This window comes from Puma concolor, chromosome D2 (genome assembly GCF_028749965.1).
Source record: "Puma concolor isolate L17-30 chromosome D2, mPumCon1.1.hap2, whole genome shotgun sequence".
In the NCBI taxonomy this organism is placed as follows: Eukaryota; Metazoa; Chordata; class Mammalia; order Carnivora; family Felidae; genus Puma; species Puma concolor.
Genome location: NC_141677.1, coordinates 68710661 through 68735606, shown reverse-complemented (window position 1 = coordinate 68735606; position 24946 = coordinate 68710661). Strand labels below are relative to the sequence as shown.

Here is a 24946-nt window from a genome sequence, read left to right as displayed (position 1 = left end):
TGATGATTCAAGAACCAGCAGGCCAAATGTTCTCAACAGCAGCAACAAGAACAATCACAGCAATGCCCAGGGGAGTGCAGGACTCCTCTCATCCAAGACCCTTTCAGGGACCCTCTCTCACCCCCAAGATGTCTGGGAATCAAGTAGGCATGGGCTCTGCAGACAGGACTAACTCCAGCACTAGGAAGCTACTGAATTTACAGGAGAGTCTGACCCTGGAGTGTCTTATGTCCGAATGGATGGATGGTACAGTCTGTGAGCCTCATCGATGTCATTGTCAGAAGCTGTGGCTCAATGGTCTTTGCTGCTGTCAACTATTCCATAGTGTGAATGGCACACCATCTGCTTATCCAGTCCACTATTGGCGGTCATCTGGCTTATTTTCACTTTACAACCATCACAAATCATGCTGCTTTCTTCATTGGGTTTGTACCATGTTTTCAGTTCCTAGGACTGGGGCTTGGAGTAGAATTGCTGTTCATGGGTCAAGCTTTTTATGTTCAGCTTCAGAGGATGCTGTCAGTGTTCCAAAGGCAAGGCTCTGAGGAGTTTGTCTTCGCACCAGAAAGCCCCTGATGCTTGGTGTCCTCACCAACATTTGGGATTATGACACTTCTTTCTGTCAATCAGAAATTTTAATCTCTATTAATAATCTGTGGCTTTTGCTGTGGTTTTAATATTCATTTCCCTGCTGATAGTGAGGTGGGGGCACACCTCAGTTGTTCACCAGGCATTAGGATTTCTCATGTAATGTATTCATTTCTTGGCCCATTTTTATTTGAATTGATTCTTAAAGCTCCCTTAACCATTAGTAGGCTGCAAACATCCCTCCCGCCCCCCCGCCCCCCCCATCATGTGGCTTGTTTTTTCATCCTTTGTGTGTCTTTTCATGAATAGAATTTCTTGGCTTCAGTGTTGTTTATTTAATTGTTCCTCAAACTATCTGTGGGTGATGGAACAATTTTTTTCCCCATTTCCATCAGTGGCAGATTGATAGGTTCTGAAATAAAGTCTGATTATTAATGTAGAGGAAAATTTTTAAAAAATAAGAAAAATACTTTGACTTTTAATACTCCTTATTAGGTTTTCTTCAAGTGAGGCACCTATATTGAGCCAGACACATTCAGGCACTCAACAGATGCTTTCAAATCTAAGATGGAGAGGATAAAGACATCTCACAGGCTAGGGATGCTGGAAATGGCATGTGACAGAAAAGAATATTGAACTTCCAGACATGACAAAGAGGAACACAAAAAAACCAATATAATGACAAAATGTCCTCAAGCACAAAAGTCTCAAAACAATCGGATTAAGAATGGAATACATTCTTCCCTAGCATATTTCTTGCCATATGAATGGTCTACCAGAATCAAAAACAGGGAACATAGTGATCTAACTCATTTACATGCCATTACCAAGAATGTTCTAGGGGTTTATCATTTTGAGGAAGAACTCTGCTAGCGTCAGAGTTTGGAAATGAAAGCAAATTAATTTTAGATGTGAAAAAGATGTGTTTGTGTTGAGTGTATGTATTAAATATCTGGGGGTGAGTTGAGTATGGTGTATATGTGTGTTTATATGTTGAATGCGTGTTGAGTGTGTGTGTGCATGCCTGCAGGTATGCCCACAGTAGGAAGGTGTGTGGCAAGGACACCAGGAGGAGAAAAACACACCTGCTTTAGGTCACATGTATCACATCATAAAACCAAAGGGCTGCTTCCAGAGACTGATTTCTTTTGTGTAATTTGCAACTTGGCCCAAATGAAACAACAGAGCAGCTATTATTTATTTGGAGGGGATTACTTTCAGTAGTCTGGAAAAGCATGGAGGACACAGGGCCAGTGTCTGTCCTCAGCCCACATGGTAATCTCATGGTTGGAAGCTTCTTAGTCATCTCTTTCTTCAGTGGGACTTACAGCCCACTTCTCCCTTTCAAGTGAAAAGCTAATCCTTAATTATCCAGAAAGAATCACAGAATGGGATGCAATTCACCAAGAAAGTGGGGGGGTGGGTAGAGGGAGGGGTGATGACAACAAATATACCATTAAGAAATCGGTTTGTGGGCTCTCATTCAGTTACCTATGTGACGGGTATAATCTAGACGCTCAATAGGCTGTAAGCTCTTCAAGATCTGCGACTTTTAATTTGCCTCCCTATCCAGCTACCTCCCCCTCTTTCTCACACTCGGCACTGTGAAGATCTTAATAATAACAGTGATAATAGCTAACACTGAGCACCTGCTCTGTGCCAAGTGCCATGCGGAAGCTTCACTGCAGTTGACAAGGGGCCATATGCTTTGGCGAAGAAGACTTTGCCTTCTCAGCTCATACTCCTCCCTCTCTGGGCTCCAGTCACACCAGCCTTTGTTTATTTCTTGAGCCCACTAAGCTTTTCCCCCTCTGAGAGCCTCTGGGCTTGCAGTTCCCTCTACTTGGAAGCTTCTCTCTCCAACCCTCAGCATGGTCGACTCTGTCAAACGCTGCTGAAAGACCAACCAAGTTCAGAACACAGCAGTAATTGCTGGACTGGGGCAAAGCAGACACTCTCGGTTGTCTTGACAGGTGTGGTCTCGGTGGCTTAGGGACAACAGAAGCCCCAACTGCAGAGCACAGAGACCACATAGAGTGAACACGTAGAGATGGTAATTACAAAAATGCTGCGAACAGAGGCAGAAAAATAAGGTAATGGCAGGAGAGTGATGTGGGCTCAAGGAGGGTTTTTTGTTTGCTTGTTTCCTTTTAAAACAAGAGATAAGAGAGTGTGCCTCTATATGGATGGAAATGGCACAAGCCTCTGGTACACAGGGATAATTTCTGGGAAGAGACGTTTTAGAGAGGAGCCAAGTGAAAACAGGGTCTGATAGGACAGGAAAATTGCAGATTGCCAGGCAATATTGAGTTTGCTCAATAAATTTAATGCTCACAAAAATCCTATGGGGTAGATTCTGTTGTTTTTATTATTTCATAGATAGGAAATCTAAGGGCCAGCAGTGTGAAATACCTTGTCCAAGGTCATATTCAGGCAGGTAGAGGAGCTAATGGTGATGTGACACAACATTCTGACGCCTGGTTTATCACAGGATCCAAGTGCAAGAGTATGGAGGGTGAAAAGTCAGAGAAAAGCTCGAGAGTTAACAGGGATACACCTAAAACCCAAGGCTTGCAATTCAGATCCTGGAGAAATGGAACAGCTCCAGTGGTTTATAAACATGGAGATTTTCAAGACTTTGTATATTGCAAAAAACAAACAAACAAACAAACAAAAAAACCCCAAAACAAAAAAACCCAAAACGTATCTGTTTGCAATGTTCTATGTTGATGCTTGGGTGTTTGCTTTGAGCCACATTTCCATTTCCTATGCTTTTCTGTTTGTGTGTTACATTTCACAACAAAAGGTTTAGAAGGAAGCCTGAGCTGCCTTGTTGATGGTTGATAACATGTGACTATCTGCCCTCAAAATGTGGCCCAAGTCAGTAATTAAAAAACCTGGTCATTAAAACCACCTGGGAAAACTTCTAAAATGAAGATTCTCATCCAAGACCAGGGACTCAGAATTCCCCGGCACACAGCCCAGAACATGTATCATCGGAAAGCTCCCTGTGACTCTAATGCTCGGCTAAGTTTGGGAACTGCTCACCTCAAGCGCACTAGGTTCAGTTAAAATCAATGTTTTCTGCAGTGTTGTTTCCTACGGTCTTTGGAGATGTTCAAAATATGCCTCCTGCCAGTTGGCTAATCAACTCAACAATGTCATCTGTTCTCTTCTCCTGCCCCGTACCCTAAACCTGACCCTACCTATTTCTTTCTGATCTTTCCACTGCTTCATACATGGGATAAGAAAATATATGCAAACACATGGTGTTTACCTTAAACACTGAATGATCATAAAACCGATCACGTCTCCTCTCTCATTAGCATCCCTCTCCCTTGACAACTCAGGGGAAAGACTCCATGCCACCCTGAGGAGAGAGCTTTATAGGGAGGTCGGAGCCATAGACAGTGGCACGTACACTCATGTGGGAATTAAGCAGCTTCTTGACTGAGCTAAACCTAGCAGCGGATAGGGGGAAAATCCACCAAGAAGCCACAGCAGTGTACTGGTCAGGGAAGGAGAAACTGTCCACACTCATTTTTAATCCAGAGCCAGCCTGACCATGGCCATTCCTGGAAGGGAAGGCGGAAATGCTCGGGTGGGGGTGGACATTTTAGAAGGTAAGAGCTGAAGTGGCCAAACCAGCCAGGGTTCATGATCAAGACTCACAGAGGCCCTAGAAGAGCCAGCTCTGGGACTATTACTTTCCTTCATTCTCTAACCCAGAAAGAACACAATCAAAATACAGTTCCAAAAAAGAGAAAGAAAAGAAAGAAAGAAAGAGAGAAAGAAAGAGAGAAAGAAAAGAAAAGAAAAGGAAAGAAAAGAAAAGGAAAGGAAAGAAAAGAAAAGAAAAGAAAAGAAAAGAAAAGAAAAGAAAAGAAGAAAAAAAGCACAGCTCCAGTTGCCACTGTTCCCCAAAAAGAAAGAAGAAAAAGAGCGTGAGTTTAAGACTTTGCTTTGCCATTTGAATCTCAGGAGTGCATAAGAAGTAGCAGTCAGAGCAGAGATGCTCTATTAAAGCTTGACTCATCCTTGGCAATTTATTGTGCCCCCCCTTTCCTTGTGACACAGAGGAGTGAGGTGAGTAATCCTCTACGCAGCCAGAGAAAAATAGATCCCCAAATGCTTTCCATTATGCTAAAGGCCTGTGTCACCAGCTGCTGCGGCAGGGGGTGTGGTCACCATCCATTGCTGGGGAACTGTCACATCTTCTGACTCCCTCTCTCCAGGGCTATTTGTGGTTCTAAAAGTGCAACAAGCAGGGACTAAAAACTGATCAGCAGAGAAGTCTAAAAGCCCTACTGGGGGTCTCATGAGAGCCTTTATATGCAGGAGTCCACAAGGCCACACAAAAAGAAAACAGTTGGATCCACTTTCTGCTGCTTGATGCTTCCCTGCCCCTTCCCCACAGGCATAAGAACTACCTCTTTTTCCCCCAGAGTAAAAATAGCTACTATTTACTGATTGCCTGTTGCATGTCAGGCACTGAGCAAAGTATTTTCCTTGGGTTATGCAAACTAATTCATGTGTGTGTGTGCACACATGTGTGCATACATATACAAACACATACACCCTGAGGTGGGTACTAACAGAATCTCCTTTTACAGTAAATTTCCACAATTGGCCCCAGAATTACCTGGTTAATGCAGGACACAGACCCAGGCAGTCTTCAGAAGAGAAGAAAGCTCTAAACAAACACAACCATATTACATTACCTGCTTGGCTAAATGCATTTATTTGAACAATGAACAAGAGAAGTAGAGGAAAAAATTTCTGTTGCTTCATTTATTTGTTTCATAGAGTCCCCAGGTCTTATCCCAGAGACTGGAATACTGATCAATAACCCCAGATGTCCTAAAAGCATTTTTTCTTACAAAAGGCCTTCTAAAAGGAGGAAATGGAGATGTGGTCATTGCCAGAGCTAGAGGCTTGCTAATAAAGCAGTAGTGGGTACAAATCACAGGTAATTACGTGAAGCTTCTTCCTCCCTTACAAAAACTTAAAAAGAAAAAAACCTGAAAGCCTCTATCTTCCTCTATGCGGCTCTAAAAACATATATTAATTTCCAATATATCAGAACCATACTTTCCCCTTCTGGAATTGACCACATTATCCTCCTACCCAGCTGGAGCTCTGCTAGGGAGAAAAATAAATGTTTGTCTCAATGGCATTTTCTTATTCAGCTAATTGATTTTTTAAAAAATAACAATAATGCTTGAACATCCAGCCGTCTAATTACTAGCAGCTTTTTATTTGCACTATCATTAACTTCACAGCTGCCTTGCCAGTGACAAGTGATACCACAGAGACATCAGCTGCAACACTTAGTTTCTGAAAGGAAGAACATGAAAAAGGCTTGACTCTCCCTCTGTCAAGGTCAGTGAGGGCTGCAGGCTGATTTCAGTAACACAAGTGCCCGACTTCAAATCAAGGAAACTGCATGTGGAACCATGTTGGGTGGAAGGAACCTTGAAGGGCATGTGGCTCAATGCATTTACAGTTGAGTCAATTTGAGGTCCAGAGAGGTTAAGTGACTTGCACAGGATTACACAGCTACCCATCTCCTGCATTGGAACTGAAGCCCAGGCCTCCTGATTCCTTAGCTATTTTTTAAAACATTTAAATTGAAGCATACTAACAGAGAAGTATATCTATCATGAATATACAACTTGAATTCAAGTATCTTGAAGTGAACACATCCATGAAACAACCACCCAAGGCCAGAAACAGACCACCTCAGAAGCCCCCCTGGTGTTCTCCTTCCATTCACTACAAACTCTCTCCTCCCCAAAGATAATCATGATGCTGACTTCTAACATCACAGATTACTTTGGCTTGGCCCATGTTCTTTCAATAAAAAGCTGTTTTATTATGTGGCGTTTAGCTACTCAGACCTAAAAAATAAATGTTTACTTGGAGCATATTAAATGATATATTAAGAAAGTATATACCAAAAGTTTCAAAACCCCATACCATTAAGGAGTATGGGGTCTCCCTTGGGAGTGATGAAAACGTGATGTGAATTTTACCTCAATAAAAAGACCTCATCACTTAGGGCATATACATTTCACTGTATGTAAATTTAAACTAAACTGTAAAAATATCTTGACTCTTAAAGACAGCATCTCCCTAACAAAGGCTTATCAATACATTCCATGTGTCTGCCCTACAAACCTTAAGTTACCACCTTGGTGTTCTCCTTTGGCTCTCTTCTCTTCGTTGCAGTGCAATGTGACTTTTGCCCTCATCTCTCCACTAAACAGTCCCATATCTGGGTCATCTGGCCCAAGCCAATAGCCAGTTCTCTGTCCTCCTCTTACTTAATCTCAGTGTCAGCATTCAACCTAGATGACAACTCTCTTGTTCTCCAAACACTTGTCTAAGCTTCTGTGTCATCATGTTTGTCTGGTTTTCTTCTTACTTCACCAGCCGTTTCTCATTTCCCTTTGCTCCTTCTCCCATTGGTGCAGGCCCAGGGCTGTTTTTGATCATCAATCTTTTCCTCTTTAGTTGAGTGTCCTCCCCCAGTCCATCCATATGTCTATGACATGCAAATAACTATCTCTAGCCTAAACATCTCTGCTGAATTCGAGGTGTGGCTAACCAACTGCCCACTTGACCTCTACTTGAATGTCCCACACAGTTAAGACAGAAGTATGGATTCTTTTCTACCCCAATTCAGATTTCTCCTTTTTGTAAATGACACCATCATCCACTTAACTGCTTGGACTAAAACTTGATCATTCTGCTTGCATCATCCCTTTCCTCACACCTCACTTGTAACCCATCAGTATATCCTATTGGCTCTGCCTCCAAAATGTATCCTAAATCCACCACCTGTCTCCATTTCCATCTTGGATACTCCAACCCTGGTCCAGGGTCCCTCCTTTATTTCTTGCCTGGACTACTGTGTTATCTCCCGATAGGCCTTTCTTCCTTCCCTCTTGTGTTCCTTTAGTCCAACCTTCACCCAACAATGGTAAATTCGATCCTCTTAACACTCCAGTGAGTGCCCACTGCATTCAGAATAAAACCTAAACTCTCAGGTTAAGGAGCTGCCCCAGCTTACCTGTCCAGTCTCTTCTTTCTTCACTTGTCCCTCACTCAGGACACTCCAGCCATACTCACTGCCTGTCTCCCGAATAGGCCAGTCTTATTCATATCTCAGGGACTTTACATTTGCTCTTTTTTTTTAATGTTTATTTTTGAGAGAGAGCAAGTGGGGGAGGGGCAGAAAGAGAGGAAGACAGAGAATCCCAATCAGGCTCTGTGCTGACAGCACAGCTGACATGGGCCTCAAACTCAAGAACCGTGAGATCATGACATGAGCTGAAATCAAGAGTGGGATGCTTAGCCGACTGAACTGCCCAGCTCCCCCACTCTTCTTTATGTGGGAGCATTCTTTCCTAGTCTTTGAATGGCTGCCTCTTATTATTATGACCTCATCTCAAATGTCACCACCTCCTTCAAGAGACCTTCCCTGGCTTCCCTGCTCATGATCCTATGTAATATTCTTGATTCTATCTGTACCTGAACTTTTCTTATGTATTTATTGTTGATTTGTTTAATAGTGGTCTCCTCCTGCTGGAAGTTAAGTTCCTCAAAGGCAAGGTCTCAGTTGTATTCATGGTTTTATCCCCAGTGCTTGGAACAATATTTGGCAATAGAAAGCACTATATAAGTTGATTGGCTGGATCTCATCAATTTATCTGAGAAGATGGGAAAGCAAGTTATCATAATATGGTCTCCATTATTTATCATTTCAGGACACCAAGTTGCAAGTAACAGAAACCTAGTTTAGACTATCTTAAGCAATAGTAAAAGAGAAGACTAGGAGTAGGCCTGTCTTTAGGCATAGCTGGTACCAGAGACTCAAAATTATATTGCCAGAATTATTGCCTTTCAATCTCTCCTTACCTCTCTCTTAGCCCTGCTCTCCTTTGGATTGGTTCCCCTTGGCAAGCCCTCTTCATGCAGTGGCTCCTGCCAGCTCTGTGCTTAGGTTCTACATTGTACAGTTCAGCAGCCCCAGCAGAAAGACAGCTGCCTCTTCCAGCCTTTCCAGCAAAGATCTCAGAATTGACTTCCATTGGACCAACCTGGATTGTATGCCCATCCCTGAACCAATCACTGTGTCTAGAGGAAAGTAATATGCTAATTAGTCAAGTAACCCACTCCTAGATGGGAGAGTGTGATTGGGAATTGGCATCACCTGGGCCCCATGGTTTGGGGGAAGAGGAGGATTGGCCTCCCCCAAAAAACTTCAGTGCTATCACCAGGGGGCAGAGATGAAAGTTGTGGGAGGAAAAAAAAAAAAAAGAAAAAGATGTCCATCACAATTCTTTTTGTTTCACAGAGCTGAAATTTTTGCCAGTTCCAGAAGAACCTATACTTTCAATGCTTAAGGAAGAAGAATGGTCTGGCTGCTGCCATCTTACAGGGCAGCCTGATGAGCTCATTCATTCACTGAATATTTACACTACACTGAGTACCTTATCTCACAAGGCCTTTGTGACACCTCCTACCCTGAAAGGGGTCATGCTTTGTCAGTCTCCTGTCAGCTGGTACTGAGTTTACTATGAAGGCCTGACCTCAGCACAGGAGGGTCAATGTCCTTGACTCTGGCCTCAAAGTTCCTGAGCCCTGGTCCACGAAGCCCTCATCTTTCTAGGTCTAATGTTTCTCTTTGCCTTGCGTCACTGTTAGTCTTCCGGATTTTGCCCCTCAACTCATTTTGTTGGATTGCTCCTTCCTACCCACCCCTCTGAATTTGCCTTCTGACCAAGCCTGTTGCTACCCAAAGTCTGCCTTCACATCAGGCATTTCCCTCAGCAGGTGATTCCTCCCTTAATCTTCAGCAATGGGCATCACACAGAGGGAAGAGCTAGATGTGAGTTGATCCTCACCTACCTTGTGATTACCTTTCATATACTCACAGACTGATACTCAGTAGGTCATGTTTTCCCTTCTTCAAATTCCATTTATTTAGTAAAATAGAGTTTTCCTAACCCTTTCAGATTGTTACTCCCATTTGGTCCTCTGCAATTACGTGTCTTATGCTCTGTGGCTGAGATATGGTAATAAGAGCACTGTAGTTTTTCCTCTGAGTCATGAACTTGGGGACAAAGCATTCTTCATGATCCCACTTGTTATTTCCTTTTTCTTTAACTGCAGAAAGTCACTCTGGTGGTCAGGTGAATTCCTAAGCAGTGAGCCTTTGGCACAAGTGTTCCCATTCTAACCACTTATGTTGGTTGAACCCATCTACTTGCACAAACAGAAACAAAGTTTATTTCTCTACAGAGGCTGCTAACCTGATCCACAAAAGGCAGTTTTATTTCCACCAGAGTATAAAATCCATGATAACTGGGACTTTATTTAGTTACTACTTCATCTCCAGTACTTGGCATATATAGGTGCTCAATGACTGTGAATTCATTCATTCAACAAATGCTTATTGAGCATTTACTAAAGAGGACATTGTGCCAGGTGATACCTGGGATTGAAGGAATAAAAACAAGAGTATCTAGGAGAGTATTTCAGCCACAAGTAACAGAACTGTCTTAAACAATGAGGCACTTATTAGTGCACATAAGTGGCAGTCCAGATTTCAATGAACTCAGGTTTGCTTGATCTACCACCAAGGATCCAGGTTTTTTCACAGCTTCATCCTAAGACTTGTTCCCTCCGGAGGAGAGGGAGAGGCAGGTGAGAAAGAGCACAGAGTGGCTGCCAGTAACAACTAGTGTAACAGCAGGAAAAAGTAAAGCTTCCTACAAGAGAAAGACCCTTCCCAGAAGTCTTCAGCCCTCCTCTTGCTTCTCTCAGAGACCACAGTTGGGTCACATGCCTATTCCTGAATCATGGATTTAGCTTCAGATTATTCAGCCCCTGACCTCACACTTAAGGTGATGGGGGCTTCCTCTGAAGCAAGGGAACTATGTTGAGGAAGGGTGACTCTCTGAACACAAGGAGGTTCTGTAAGAAATAAAGGGGGTAGGAGCCAGTGACCTGGAGATGGGGTCAGGGGGCAGCCATCACAAGATTTTTGATGCAAATCTAGAGTCTATATACAGACAGCCCCCAAGTTACGATGGTGTGACTTATGATTTTTCAACTTTTCAATGGTGTGAAAGCAACATGCATTCTGTAGAAACCATACTTTGAATTTTGATCTTTTCCCAGGTTAGCCATATACCATACCATCTCTCATGATGCCATCAGCCATGTGATGATGAAAATAAACAGCTGCTACACTTGTAATCAATCTGTACCCATACAACCATTCTTTTTTTCACTTTCTGTATGGTATTCAATAAATGACATGAGATATTCAACACTTCATTATAAAACACACTTGTGTTAGATGATTTTGCCCAACAATAGGCTAATGTAGGTGTTCTGAGCATGTTTAAGATAGACTAGACTAAGCGGTGATGTTCTGTAGGTTAGGTATATTAAATGCATTTTCTACTTGCGATATTTTCAACTTACAATGGATTTACTGGGATGTAACGCCACCATAACTTGAGGAAGATCTGTAATTTCACCTAAGTAGCGATTCTGATTCAGAAGGTCTGTTATGGGGCCTGAACATTGGTAATATCTTAAAAGCTGCACGGGCGATTCTGATGCCCGCCCTACATTGCACACCAGTGCTGTAAGGTAAGCACTTCCGTCCCATAAGTGGACAAATAAGAATACAGCACAGTCCCTACCCTGGAAAGCCTACACCACATGTTGTATAAGAGATTTTGGCATATGTGCCAGAGCAGTTCAGGGGAAGAAAAGCTCCCTCTGAGCCAGTAAGTTGGGAAAAGTTCCTGAGAGAAAGGGGGACCTCCAAGGATGAATAAGACTTGAATAGAGAACCCAGGGAAACCATGTAGTCATAAGGGCACAGCATGAGATGGGGTGGAAAAAGCTGGTACACGTGTCAATTCATGTCTCATGTTTGTCAGAGGACAGGCTGATCTCTGCATTGCTACCTCGTTGGTACGTGAGAAAGGGAAGTTTTCTCATCTTGAACCCATAATTGGAGAAACTGAGGTTTGTTTCCAAAACTCGGTGAATCAGTGCTATCAGATATTCCTGATACTTTGCTGGAACTATTCACCAAGCTTCCTCTTTGAGCACAAAGGGGATTTTAAGAGGCAATGATTGGGGCTTTCACATATTTGTTTTAAAAATCAGAATCACTGGGTGGAAAAACCCTATGAGATCACCTCTCTGCTCTACCTGACCTCTGTGAGGGAGAAACAATGATCTTCTTAGAGACGGGAGATATATCAATTCCTCCTCAAAGCAAACTAAGATAAACCCAATCAAATCCAGCTAGGCTGCAAAAGTGATCGGGAGGAAAGTTAGAAGTAACTTGGAGAATATGGAGGAAATTTGTAAATTGGCTGGCAGGTGGATTACATTTAAAGATGCAATTAATGACAGATTTGGAATAGAGTTTCCTTTTAGTGAGTCTGTTAACTCCCAGGCAAGAGGCTTGGTGGTTTGCTGATAGCACAGAAGGTGAGTCATGCAGCACTGGCTGGCTCAGCTAGGCTGGGACAAATGTCACCCACTCACTTTGATGGATGCACCCCATGCATAGAAATATGTGGAAAGATATTGATTTTTTTTAACTCTACCATTACTCACTGTTCTTGACAACTTATTTTCCTTCTTTGGTATATCTTTGTTGTTGATACTTCTGCTGCATCTGAATTGCTTTTTAGTGAACTTTAAAGGGATCTCTGTCATCCTAAAGGAGTTTCTGAGAGGTAGAGAGTTGGCAACAGACTTGCTGTGTGTGGCTTGGGTTGGACATTCTGGAGGAATATTGCCTCTCCCAGGTTTCAAGAACCCTCCCTCTGTTATCTGTTAAGTGGGTTCAGAGCAAGAACACTAAGTAAATCAAGAGGTGTCTACAGAAAATACTAATCTGGTCATTAGCTTTAGCAATGAAAACACCCAAAATATGTGCATATTTTTCAAGTAGGGGGCATACTATAAACTTTGTAAGATAATAATTTTTTCTGGAAGCTCCTAGGAGGAGAACAGTAGGCCACCGAGAAGAGGACTGGTATAAAGCAGCAAGAGCAGAGGTGAGTTCTGGCTTGCCCACTTTCCAGTCCTTTACCCAGCCAGCTCTGGCAAATGGAAGGTGAGCAGAAGCAAAGAGCAGCTGATGTAGGGGTGCGGCAGGAGCAAAGGCCTCTCTACAAAGTTACGGGTGACTCACACCTGTACAGCCGTGAGAGTCCAACCATTCTGTGGGTCCCGGCTTTCCCAGTTTGAGCTGGTCTCTATGTTCAGAGAGAACCATCTCCCTACATGGTGGATCTGAAATCAGTAATTGCTGATGAGCTGAAAAGGACTGCAAACAAAAGATAATATTTTGGAGAAATTTAGACCTTGTTTTGGCAAATGAGTTGCTAAAACCCATTTTAGTTAGACTCATAAAAGGGCCTACTAAATCTAGCTCAGAAGCAAAGGCCCCAGGAATATGAATGGTGGGCATGAGTACTATTCCATAAAAAGTGGTATAAAAAGCAAATAAGGGTAGTCTACCACCTACAGTTGAAAAGAGTCCAAAAATAATTTCACTGAAAAAGACTGCCCTCCCAATTTAAGCCAGCTGGTCTACCCAAGTGCTAATGATCATACAAGAGCACTGATCATACCCAGTGCTCATCCCAACAAGTGTCCTCCTTAGTGCCCCTCACCCCTTTAGTCCTTCCCCTCATCCAACACCCCTCCAGCAACCCTGTTTGTTCTCTGTATTTAGGAGTCTCTTATAGTTTGTCTTCTTCTCTGTTTTTATATTATTTTTGCTTCCCTTCCCTTATGTTCATCTGTTTTGTATCTTAAATTCCACATATGAGTGAAATCATATATTTGTCTTTCTCTGACTGACTTATTTCACTTAGCATAATACACTCTAGTTACATCCACGTTGTTGAAAATGGCACGATTTCATTCTTTTTGATTGCCGAATAATACTCCATTGTATATATATACAACATCTTCTTTATCCATTCATCAGTCGATGGACATACTTTGGGCTCTTCCCATACTTTGGCCATTGTTGATAGCGCTGCTATAAATATTGGGATGAATATGCCCCTTTGAGACAGCACTTCTGTATTTTTTGGATACTTGGTAGTGCAATTGCTGGGTCATAGGGTAGTTTTATTCTTAATTTTTTGAGGAACGTCCATACTGTTTTCCAGAGTAGCTGCACCAGTTTTTATCCCTTATAATAGCTAGTTTAAAAGAACTGTGTCCTAATTCTGATTTCTGCTCATCTTAGGATCAATTTCCATCTATTGTCTTTTCTCTTGATTATGGGTCACATTTTTCTGCTTTTTTGATTATCTAGTAATTTTGTATTGTGCTTGCACATTGTAAATGGCACATTATAGAGACTATGGTTTTTGTTATGCTAAGCTTTGAATTTTTTATTTTACTAAAGTGCTAACTTGGTTACTGAATTTTTCTCCTCTATGATTAAAATTTCCATTCAGTTCTTTCGTCATTTGTTGGACTGACTGAAGTCTGCCCTCACATGTGTGTAGTTCAGAGATCAGCTAGAGCTTGGGAAAACTTAATGCACAGAATCTGGAACCTCTCCTCTGCAATTCTCTCCCTTCTAGGGTATTCCACTACCACTACCATTTTCCAGTTGCTGTGATAGCCTCAAACTCTGTCTGCTAATTCCTCAAATAAATTCATCAAAACTGTGGGTTTCTATCCATATTCTAAGTGCCCCAGCATGACATTTTCTGGTGCTTGCCCTGAGGCAAAAAGCCATTAAAAAAACAAACAGTAACTCATCTAGTGCCATCTAAGTGTCAACTCTTCTCTAGTTTCTAGTTTGGTTTCTCTTTAATGCCTTTAGGTAATTTTTTTCATCCAGAGTTTATAATTTTTATTTGCAAAAGGGTTAATCCAATATAAACTATTCTGCTATTAACAGACATGAAATTCCAGGTGCCCAACAAATATTTCTTAAATAGGGGCAGCAGCGTGGCTCAGTCAATTAAGCATCGGACTTTCGTTCAGGTCATGATCTCAAGGTTTGTGAGTTCGAGCCCCACATCAGGTGAGCTCAAGCCCCACTTTGGGTGAGCACAAGCCCCACATTGGGTGGGCTCGAGCCCTGCTCAGGCCATGATTTAACGGTTTGTGAGTTTGAGCCCTGCTTTGGGTGAGCTCAAGCCCAGCATCAGGTGAGCCCGAGCCCCATTTCGGGTGAGCACAAGCCCCGCTTCAGGTAAGCCCCGCTTATCTCTCTCTCTCTCTCTCTCTGCAACTTGTGGAATTCTCTCTCACCCTTTCTCTCTGCCCCTTGCTTACTTGTGCCCTCTCTCAAAACAAAACAATTTCTTAAATAAATTCAAGTACCTACTTACATCTCCATGTTGATCTTTAAAATACTATCACTTAACCTAGTCCAAATTAAACTCTTGGTTCACTCTCTCACACTTCTAACAAACCTGCTCCTGCCCAAATCTACTTTATTATATATATATATATATATATGTATACACATGTATATATATATATATACATGTATATATATATGTATACACGTATATATATATATGTATACACATAGGTATATATATGTATATATGTGCATATATATGTGTATATATACATATGTACGTATATATATGTATATACACACACACACACGTATATATATATATATATATATATATATATACATACACACACACACATATATACGAAATGACTATCATCCATAAAGTCAGAAAGGTCCTCTAAATTTTTTTTTTTATTTTTTTTTAATGTTTATTTTTGAGACAGAGAGAGACAGCATGAATGGGGGAGGGTCAGAGAGAGAGGGAGACACAGAATCGGAAACAGGCTCCAGGCTCTGAGCCACCAGCCCAGAGCCTGACGCGGGGCTCGAACTCACGAACCGTGAGATCGTGACCTGAGCTGAAGTCGGACACTCAACCGACTGAGCCACCCAGGCGCCCCAAGGTCCTCTAAATTTTAAAGACAGAGCCACTCTGCAGTCCCTCTACTCAATCTTTGCAACATTTGACACCTTCCTTATGACATTATTTTCTCTTGGATTTCCTCCCTTTAGCTGGCGGGACCTTGGTCTATTTTACAAGCTCTTGTTCGAATGGAGCTTATGTTCTAGAAAGGATATATCTATATCTATATCTATATCTATATCTATATCTATATCTATATCCTTCTTGGCATTTCCACTTAAATGTATAATAGGCCTTTCAAACTCAATATGTCCCAAACTGGAACACTCTCACTCCAGAGCCTCTGCACTTGCTGTTCCTTCTGCATGGAATGATCTTCCACCAAATATCCACAGGCTCACAATTCTTACTCCCTTCATGTGTCAGCCCCAAAGTCAATTTTTAATTGAGGCTCTCCTGACCTTTCGCTGTACAACAAATACAACTGGTCCCTTCCTTTGGCACATGTATCCCCTTACTTTCTTTTATTTTCCTCCATGGAATTTATCACCATGTAAATATTATAGTTCTATTTTTTATTTTTATTATTATTATTTTTTAATTTTTTAACGTTTATTTTTGAGACAGAGAGAGAGCATGAACAGGGGAAGGTCAGAAAGAGGGAGACACAGAATCTGAAACAGGCTCCAGGCTCTGAGCTGTCAGCACAGAGCCCGACGCGGGGCTCGAACTCACGGACCGCGAGATCATGACCTGAGCCGAAGTCGGCCACTTAACCAACTGAGCCACCCAGGTGACCCTAGTTCTATTTTTTAAACCGTTGCTGTCAGTCTCCCCTCACGGGAATGTTAGCTCCATGAGGGCAAGGCCTTATCACTGCTGAATCCCTAGCACTGAGAAAAGCACCTAACATCCAGTAGGGGTTCAATAAATATTTGTTAAGTAAATGTTGAGAGTGAGAAGAAGCAGAGGTGAATTAGGAACACTAGCATTCACAAGCTGGGAGGTAGAACAAGAGCCATGAAAACAGACTAGCAGCCAAAGGAAGGAAATGCCAAGAGACAATAATGTCACAGAAGCCAAAAGAGGAGTTTTCCAAGGAAGGTGCCAAATATTGCAAAGATCAAGTGAGGCAAGAACTGCTGAGTGGCTCCCTCTCTTTGAGGGTTACAGGGCCTTGGTGACTTTATGGATAAGAGTGATTTCAGTGATGTGGTGAAAGAGAAAACCAGACCACAGTGGGATGGAGTAGCAGCAAATAGAAACACAGGGTCAAAGGCTGGGAGAAAGAGCATGTAGGGAAGCAAGGCTGGAGCTGCAGGGATGAGGGGTTAATGACAGAGGGAAGTTGAGGAGGGATGAGCCCAGCTCAGCCCAGCTGGAGGGGTTTGCCTCGGGCAGAAGAAAGATCTCACCCTTTGACTCTGAGATGCAAGGAAGGAGGAGAAGATGGCTTTGTTTGTTTGTTTGATGTTGTCAGGCTGGTACATTCACCCACGGTCATACAGATTATGTCCCGTATGAGGACCACTGACTGAAGGGGGGCATTTGGCTCCAAAGTTATAAGCCCTGATGTGGGGCTGTGTTGGCATCTTCTAGTAACGTGGTATCCAAGCCACGCCTGTGAGGTGTTGGGTACATTTTCCTAAGGTTTACAAAGGAGGCCTTGAGAGAACTTACATATTTTAAAATAAATAAATGTATATGTTAAATATTACAGATGTAGTGGAAAGCCTCCTGCGTACTACTCTCTGATCCCAATGGCCCTTTCTTCTTCCCCAGATAAAAACACCATCCTGAATTTGGTAGTTTTCATTCCCATGCATGGTCTTACACTTTTACTATACATGTGTTCCCGTAAACAACATATTTTTGCATGACTTTAAAATTTGTGTAAGTGGCCTCCTGCTATACATATTACTCTGTAATTTATTTTTGCTGAACATTGTTTTTGACATTTATCCACGTTGATACATGTACCTCTAGTTTGTTTTTACTAACTTCATGAATATTTATTCATCCAGTAATTTTTTTTCTCCATTTCTTTGTTAGTGGACATTCAGATTGTTATTTTTAAGGTTTCTGTTTTTAAAATCAAAGCTGTAATACATTTTATGTGTCTCCTTATTACGTATCGAGAGCTTCTCAGGGAGTGGAATTGCTGGCTTGGGAGAGGTGCCCATTCACTCTCCACATGGATAGAACCACATGTACTCCCATCAACTGTGCATAGTGTTACCACTGTCTGGGCTTTTTCCAGTCTTTTAAATTTTCTCCCACTTAATGGGTTACAGTTTTTGTTGACATATGCCTAACCCTGATTATGCATAAGTTTGAGTATCTCCCATATGTTTATTGGTCATTTGGGATTCTTTCTTTTGTAAATTGTTTGTTCGTATCTTTTCCTCTATCTTCTTCTCATTATTTTCACCATTCCATTAGGCTGTTTTCTTAATGATTATGTATCATGTATAGTGTGGTTTTTGTTTTTGTTTTGTTTTTTAAGTTCTGGTTACTGATTCTTAAATGCAAATATCTTCTTGTGCTTTGTGGCTTGCCTAATTTTTTGGTTATATACATGATTTATATTTTAATATAGTCATTTTTTCAATCTTTCCAAGGATGAGTCAACACAAATAATTTTTAGGTGTATGTGCTGGAGGGGGGAGCTATCAAAGGAAATTTATGCTAGATGACCTTTCTTTTCTCTGCAAAGTAAAAGAAGTCAATTTTGAAGAGATAAAACTGTGGAGTCCCTGAGGTTCCTCCTATAGCTGACATGTATTAATTGAATCCACAACAAATGCCTAGATCTAGGAGTTGACTGAGGGGGGGTGGGGGGAGGGGATGAGATGGGATTTCATGCATGGAATCCTGCTTTACAGGAGCTTACAATCAGAGGACTAACACAGGTTAGACTGTGTAACCCAGGTATACTTCCTTAAAAAGTCAGAGAAAGGAGAGATGGGGGTAGGATCAAGTTAATTGTCTATGGACTGGATTAATCAGGAAAGACCATATGTCAACTTTCTTTCTTTTTTTTTTTTTTTAATGTTTATTTTTGAGAGAGAGACAGAGACAGAGTGTGAGTTGGGAAGGGGCAGAGAGGGAGGCCCAGAATCTGAAGCAGACTCTAGGCTCTGAACTATCAGCCCACAGCCTGACGCAGGGCTTGAACACATGAACTGTTTGATCATGACCCAAGCCGAAGTTGGACTCTCAACTGACTGATCCACCCAGGCATCCCATATATGTCAACTTTCTTGACTCCCCATAAACCTAAGAAGCACAAAGTCTCAGGGCCACAAGGAAACATAGATAAGGAAATGCAGGCTGACCCAGGTTAAGGTCTCTGAGCTAGTGAGAGGCAGAATGCACACTAGAACTACAGATCCTGGGTCCAATGTACTATTCCACCTGCCAGTCAAGCATGTCGACATGCCTTCTTTGGATCATAAAACAGGGGTTGGAGAGTGATGCAAAGCAAAAGCCAAGTAAAATGAAACAAATTCAATTACAGCCAGAAGAGGCCCAAGACCATTTAATCTGGGCTCACAAACTGTTACAGGCAGCTATTATAGTCACATCAACTTGTTTGTCTCATGATGATGCAGGGAGCTATGTATCCTTTTTTTTTTTTTTTTTTTTTTTACATTGGGACAGAAAAAGTGACCTAACCTGGGCACTGTACAAGTCATAGCAAAAGAAAGTCAAAAAACATGGGCTCCACATTCAATACTTTTGCCTTCCTAAACCACAAGATGAATGGCCACATATATCTATAAATTATAGTCCCTTTCTTGTCGTACTTACATTAGTTTTATTCTTCCATTGACTATCAGGTTAACTGGTTCTAATTCCCTCTGCCTGTGGAGAAAGCAACAAATTAGGCAGCTAATCAGTAACGCTAAAAAAATAAACCAGAGATACACTGATTAAATTGCTCATCATCAAGCTATTACAGTCCTGTTTTTCCTATCTATATCCTTATCAGCAAACGTGAATGTAAAAATCACTTTCAGTTGCCTGCAGACACACCATTAATTAGGATCAATTAAAAGTTCTCTCCAACCAGAAAATGCTTCAAAACCTTGATTCCTTAGTAGTAATAGCCTTATGAAGAAACTAGTGTCATGTGGTTATATGTCCATGTCAGAGAAATATCATAATGCTAATTACAAGAAATCTTTAGAATATTCTCCAAAGTCAAATATAATGTTCACTGCTGTCAAAAGTTTGCTTCTTCTATGTTCTCAAGGAGATGGAATTCTATTAGTGCCAGACACACCTTGCCCCTTCCATAGGATTCCTAAAGGAGCTGTTCCTTTTTTTTTTTTAAGTTTTATTTATCTATTTTGAGAGAGACAGAGACAGCACAAGTAGGGAAGGGTTAGAGAGATAGAGAGTGAGAGAATCGCAAGCAGCCTCTGCACAGTCAGCATAGAGCCCAATGCGGAGCTTGAACCCACAGATCTGCGAGATCATGACCTGAACAGAAACTAAGAGTCGGATGTTTAATCAACTGAGCCACCCAGATGCCCCGAGGAGCTCTACTCTAAACACCAGTAGTCTAGGGTGTTCTTACTATATGTAAAAATACTAAAGGAAGCAGATGAGGGAGGCAAGAAGCCCTGTCTGAGAAAGGTGGTGAGCAGTCACAATGCCCCTTCGGAACTGGATCTTTTTATATATATATAATCTTCTTTAATGCTTATTTATTTTTGAGAGTCAGAGAGAGAGAGAGAGTGCGAGTGGGGGAGGAGCAGACAAAGGGGGAAATACAGAATCTGAAGCAGGCTCCAGGTTCTGAGCTGTCAGTACAGAGCCTGACATGGGGCTCAAACTCATGGACTGAGAGATCATGACTTGAGCCGAAGTCAGACGCTCAACCAGCTGAGCCACCCAGAGCTTGGAGCCTACTTTCGGATTCTGTGTCTCCCTTTCTCTCTGCCCCTCCCCTGCTCGTGCTCCGTCTCTCTCTCAAGAATAAACATTAAAAAAATTAAAAAAAAAAAAAAAAAGTATTCTTCCAAACAGGGAAGTGAGGAAAAGCATGCGACATAGAACAGAACCTAGGAGCAAAGCAGTAAGGCATGAAAGAGCAGGGTAAGTTTGTACCTGGAACGTGTGGTCAGTGCTCAGGACGTGAAGCAGGCTGTGACCATATCACCAGTGGCCTTATATGGTGGGCTAACAGGTTGGGATTTCACAAGTAGGTGTGGGTATGCTTAGACTGGTGTTTCCAGAAGATCAATCTGGGAGCCAAGTGTGGAAGATGAATCTCAGGGAAGGAACCCCATTCTTAGGGACTATTACATCAAGCTAGGAGAGAAAATGATGACAGCTTGGTCTGTACAGCATTAGGATGGAGAAAGGGAAATACATCCAAAAGACATTTGGGGGTCAAATTAGTCAAATGACTATAAGGGAAAGAAAGTAATTCTTCTAGCTGAAACTGGAAAAAAGTTAGTAAGCATCAGTGTCATAGAATACAAAAGAAGACAAAATCAGGCAAAAATATAAAATTTAAAAAATTTTAAAACTTCTTTATAAATAGTTGATCGTTTTCTACCCATGAAGAGGCTATTTTAAGGGAAAAAATTATGTATTCCATTTTGTAAAAAATAAAATTTACCCTAATGGCTTTTCTGTTTATAAATTTTACCCTAATGGATTTTGATGTGCTGGAGTAAATAATTACCAATTGTGCCAAAATTTTTTGGAAAATTTTTCAATGGAAGAAATGCTTAATCTGTATATCTGAGTTGCTTATGCATAAGCAAGCTCTCCTATAGCATTATATATATATATATATATATATATATATATATATATATATTAGCATTTATATATTAATTTCTCTACACACACACACACACACACACACACACACACACACACACTCAGAAATCGATTTAAAACAAACATGACATCATCTGCAAGAAGTACCAAGACATTTTCTATTAGCTTTTAATGTTGGGAAAACAAAATGAGAAGGTGACATTGTTTCACAGTTTCTTTTTTTCTTTTTTGAGGAAAAACTATACCTTTTTTTTTTTTTAAGCTGAACCACTAGGAACATATATTACAACCTTGAAACACCAAATATTGGCTATGTTATCATTTCAAATAATAAATTGGTGAAAAAAAATAATGAAATGATAAAGGGCAGAATACTGCTTACTGCAACGGCCACAGGCAAAAGTGTCATTTGGTAATGAGGGGGTGGCTGTCCATCTTTTGCTTTAAAGGAATCACAGCTCACCCGAGTTGCTTACTTTTTCTCCTTCAGCCTTCCTGTTGCCAAGGGATTGTCTCAATAGGGCTCTGTTATTTCAGGGGGCTAAATAAGCAATACTGAGTTTAGGCTTTCCTTCCTTCTCTTCTATAAAAACCAGGTTTTTCCAAATTCAGTACCTAATAACTCTCTTAATTAAGAAGGCAACAGTTTCTCCTTCAATGTTCACTCCTGGATACTGGTACATAGTGCAATCAAAACCCCCTTTCCCTTCAAGGGAAAGTGTTACGGCAAGATTGTTCAGTTGTTCTGCTGCAGATAGGCTCAGGGCCCATCATGACAGCCAGTGAGAGGGGAGATCTGCTTCCCATACCCAGTGTAACATCCCTTCTCTTGTTTCTGCAGGGTCTCTTAGCTGAAAGATGTAATACGTATTTCAAGAAATGCATATCCACATCTTGATGGCCAGAAATAGATACCCACGAGGAACTGTTCAAAGTTCTTACCCAAACTACCTCTCCTACCTCCGCACCTTAAATCAACTTCATATATATAAAACAAAACATTGTATATAAAACAAAACCAAGCAAAACAAAGACCCAGAAAGCTTTTTTCCCTTCTAAATTAGCAACCTCATGGACTTTGTTTTACAGCTTATAGAAAATGATTTGGTGATCCTTCTGGTAAACAGGAGGTTGGCAACAACAGAAACATCTCTGCTTGTACTCCACCAGATCATAGGCAGGTTAGGGGAACCTAGCAACCTGTTTGTACCTGTATACTAAGAAGAATCTTGTACCTTAAAGCCTCTGGCTTGGTATAAGGGAGATCCCTAGTGCCAGTGCGTGCGAAATTTAGGTTACCAAAAATTCTTCTGTGCTATCTCAGACCCAAATTTTAGCACCAGTTTTTTCCATTTCACTTTCTAGGGTTGAAACACAAAGGAACCAATGTGTAGAGGCAAGTGACACATGCCTCAAACTTGTCTGCTATCCTTAATTTCTTCATAAACTTCAAAGACCAAAATTCATTTTGCTTTTTAAATGGATTCCTGCTGGGGCACTGGGTGGCTCAGTCGGTTAAGCCTCCCGCATTGGCTCAGGTCACCATCTGAGGATTCATGGATTCGAGTCCCATGTCGGGTTCTATGCTGACAGTTTGGAGCCTGGAGCCTGCTTCAGATTCTGTGTCTCCCTCTTGCTCTCTGCCCCACCTCCACTCATGCTCTGTATCTCTCAAAAATAAAATAAACATTAAAAAAAATTAAATGGATTACTGCTGTCAGCCTTGATGGCCAATACAAAGACTTCAATTTCCCAGTGGATAAGAGATCTTCTCAGTCATGGTTGGGATGAGGTGCATGTGGTCATCCACATACTTGGTCACACAAGTCTCCAGCTGCCACTTCACCTGAAACCCTCTATTTCCTGCATCTATTGAATCTTTGGCTTTGTCACTGCAGTGCATGGTGCACTGGGCCAGGCAGCCCTGGAATTTCTTCAACTGGGTTTGAGCCAGAGGCGCATGGCAGCACTCAATGCACCGGTGCACCTGCCGCATGGCCTCCCGACTATCCTCACAACAGCTGTACCAGAACATGAGCATCTTCTGGATGTCCTCTCTCTCCAGACTCTTCACCGCGGAGTCTACTGCCTTCTGCACCTGGAGCTGCTGCAGGTCTGCCATGGTGACCCTGCACTGCATCCCTCCAGAGGGTGCCCAGATGGACTCCGGCACTCGGGCCTGCCTGTTTCATAGTTTCTTTTTTTTTTTTTTTATTTTTTTTATTTTTTTAACGTTTTTTTATTTATTTTTGAGACAGGGAGAGACAGAGCATGAACAGGGGAGGGTCAGAGAGAGAGGGAGACACAGAATCTGAAACAGGCTCCAGGCTCTGAGCTGTCAGCGCAGAGCCCGACATGGGGCTCGATCTCATGGACTGCGAGATCATGACCTGAGCCGAAGTCGGCCGCTTAACCGACTGAGCCACCCAGGTGCCCCTGTTTCACAGTTTCTAATACAGGTAGCATCTGTGGGAGAGGCAGCATCAGAGGTGCCTAAAAATAAGGGTGATGCAGAGAAAGTAGGCCTTCTCCCCTGCTGTAGATACTCTGGTGTGTGGCCCAAATTCCTCTTTCGGGACTGAGGTGCTCATTCACCCAGAATGAGGGAGTGTTGGTGGCTGACAGTATCCAGCCGAATTATTTTTCTGCCCCCTTCACAAGGGCAGCCCACATGTATTGGCTGATCATTTGGGGTTGGGTAGGTATAAAGTCCCAAGGGGGTCTCTGAGGAGCCATCCAGCCCTGGAGCTCCTACAGGATGGGCTGCACATGTGTGGCAGCTTCTTCTCCCTCCGCCCAGCCCTGCTCCTGTCACTCTCACAGGGGATGTTCCTAAAGGCACTCCCCAATAAACTTCTTGCAAAGAAATGTCAGAGTCCTTTTCCCAGGAATCTCAATGTACAGCACGTACCAGGACCACAAAAAGCCTTTCATGAGCACTCATTACAGAGAATGAGAGTGTCACTATAAATGTACGTATTAAATGTACTGGGTCCCAAGCAAAATGAGCCATACTCCATACTCACATTCTAGCTTATGTTCAAAAACTGACAACACAGAGATATTGTAAACAGCACACAAGTCATCTAAAGAACTTAGGTACAGGGGCGCCTGGGTGGCGCAGTCGGTTAAGCGTCCGACTTCAGCCAGGTCACGATCTCGCGGTCCGGGAGTTCGAGCCCCGCGTCGGGCTCTGGGCTGATGGCTCAGAGCCTGGAGCCTGTTTCCGATTCTGTGTCTCCCTCTCTCTCTGCCCCTTGCCCATTCATGCTCTGTCTCTCTCTGTCCCAAAAATAAATAAACGTTGAAAAAAAAATTTAAAAAAAAAAAAAAAAGAAAAAAAAAGAACTTAGGTATAAAGTTATTTTACTGAAAGAATCATAACAAGGACAAATAAAAACATGTTAAAATCAAGAACAGGAGTTGAGTCCAGATGACCAACAGTTCCTCATCTGTTGGATACTATAGGCCATAACTTTTGTTTGTTTTGTTTTCTCTGGTTGTTTGCCTCCCCTATCTCCTCCCCTGAAAAGCTGCCTGACGATGTCACTTCCCTAAGGCTCCATAACTGGAGGAAGCAT

General features: G+C 42.0%; 1 long non-coding RNA gene and 1 pseudogene across 9 annotated transcripts in view; both read right to left on the bottom strand.

Annotated features, from left to right (window-relative positions):
• Positions 1–24946, bottom strand: part of LOC147576156 (uncharacterized) — a 39887-nt gene continuing 14941 nt past the window's right edge. For 6 of the 9 annotated variants that reach the window (XR_015241818.1, XR_015241820.1, XR_015241812.1 and 3 more), the window contains exons 3-7: positions 20682–20885; positions 19377–19430; positions 8512–8730; positions 5231–5281; positions 1–619 (exon numbers count right to left, since the gene is read on the bottom strand). This is a non-coding gene — a long non-coding RNA (uncharacterized LOC147576156). The remainder of the gene's footprint in view (positions 620–5230; positions 5282–8511; positions 8731–19376; positions 19431–20681; positions 20886–24946) is intronic. The other 3 variants (XR_015241817.1, XR_015241813.1, XR_015241814.1) reach the window with 3 other exon arrangements.
• On the bottom strand, positions 22794–23487 carry LOC112854294 (TIM double twin CX3C motif protein pseudogene; annotated as a pseudogene).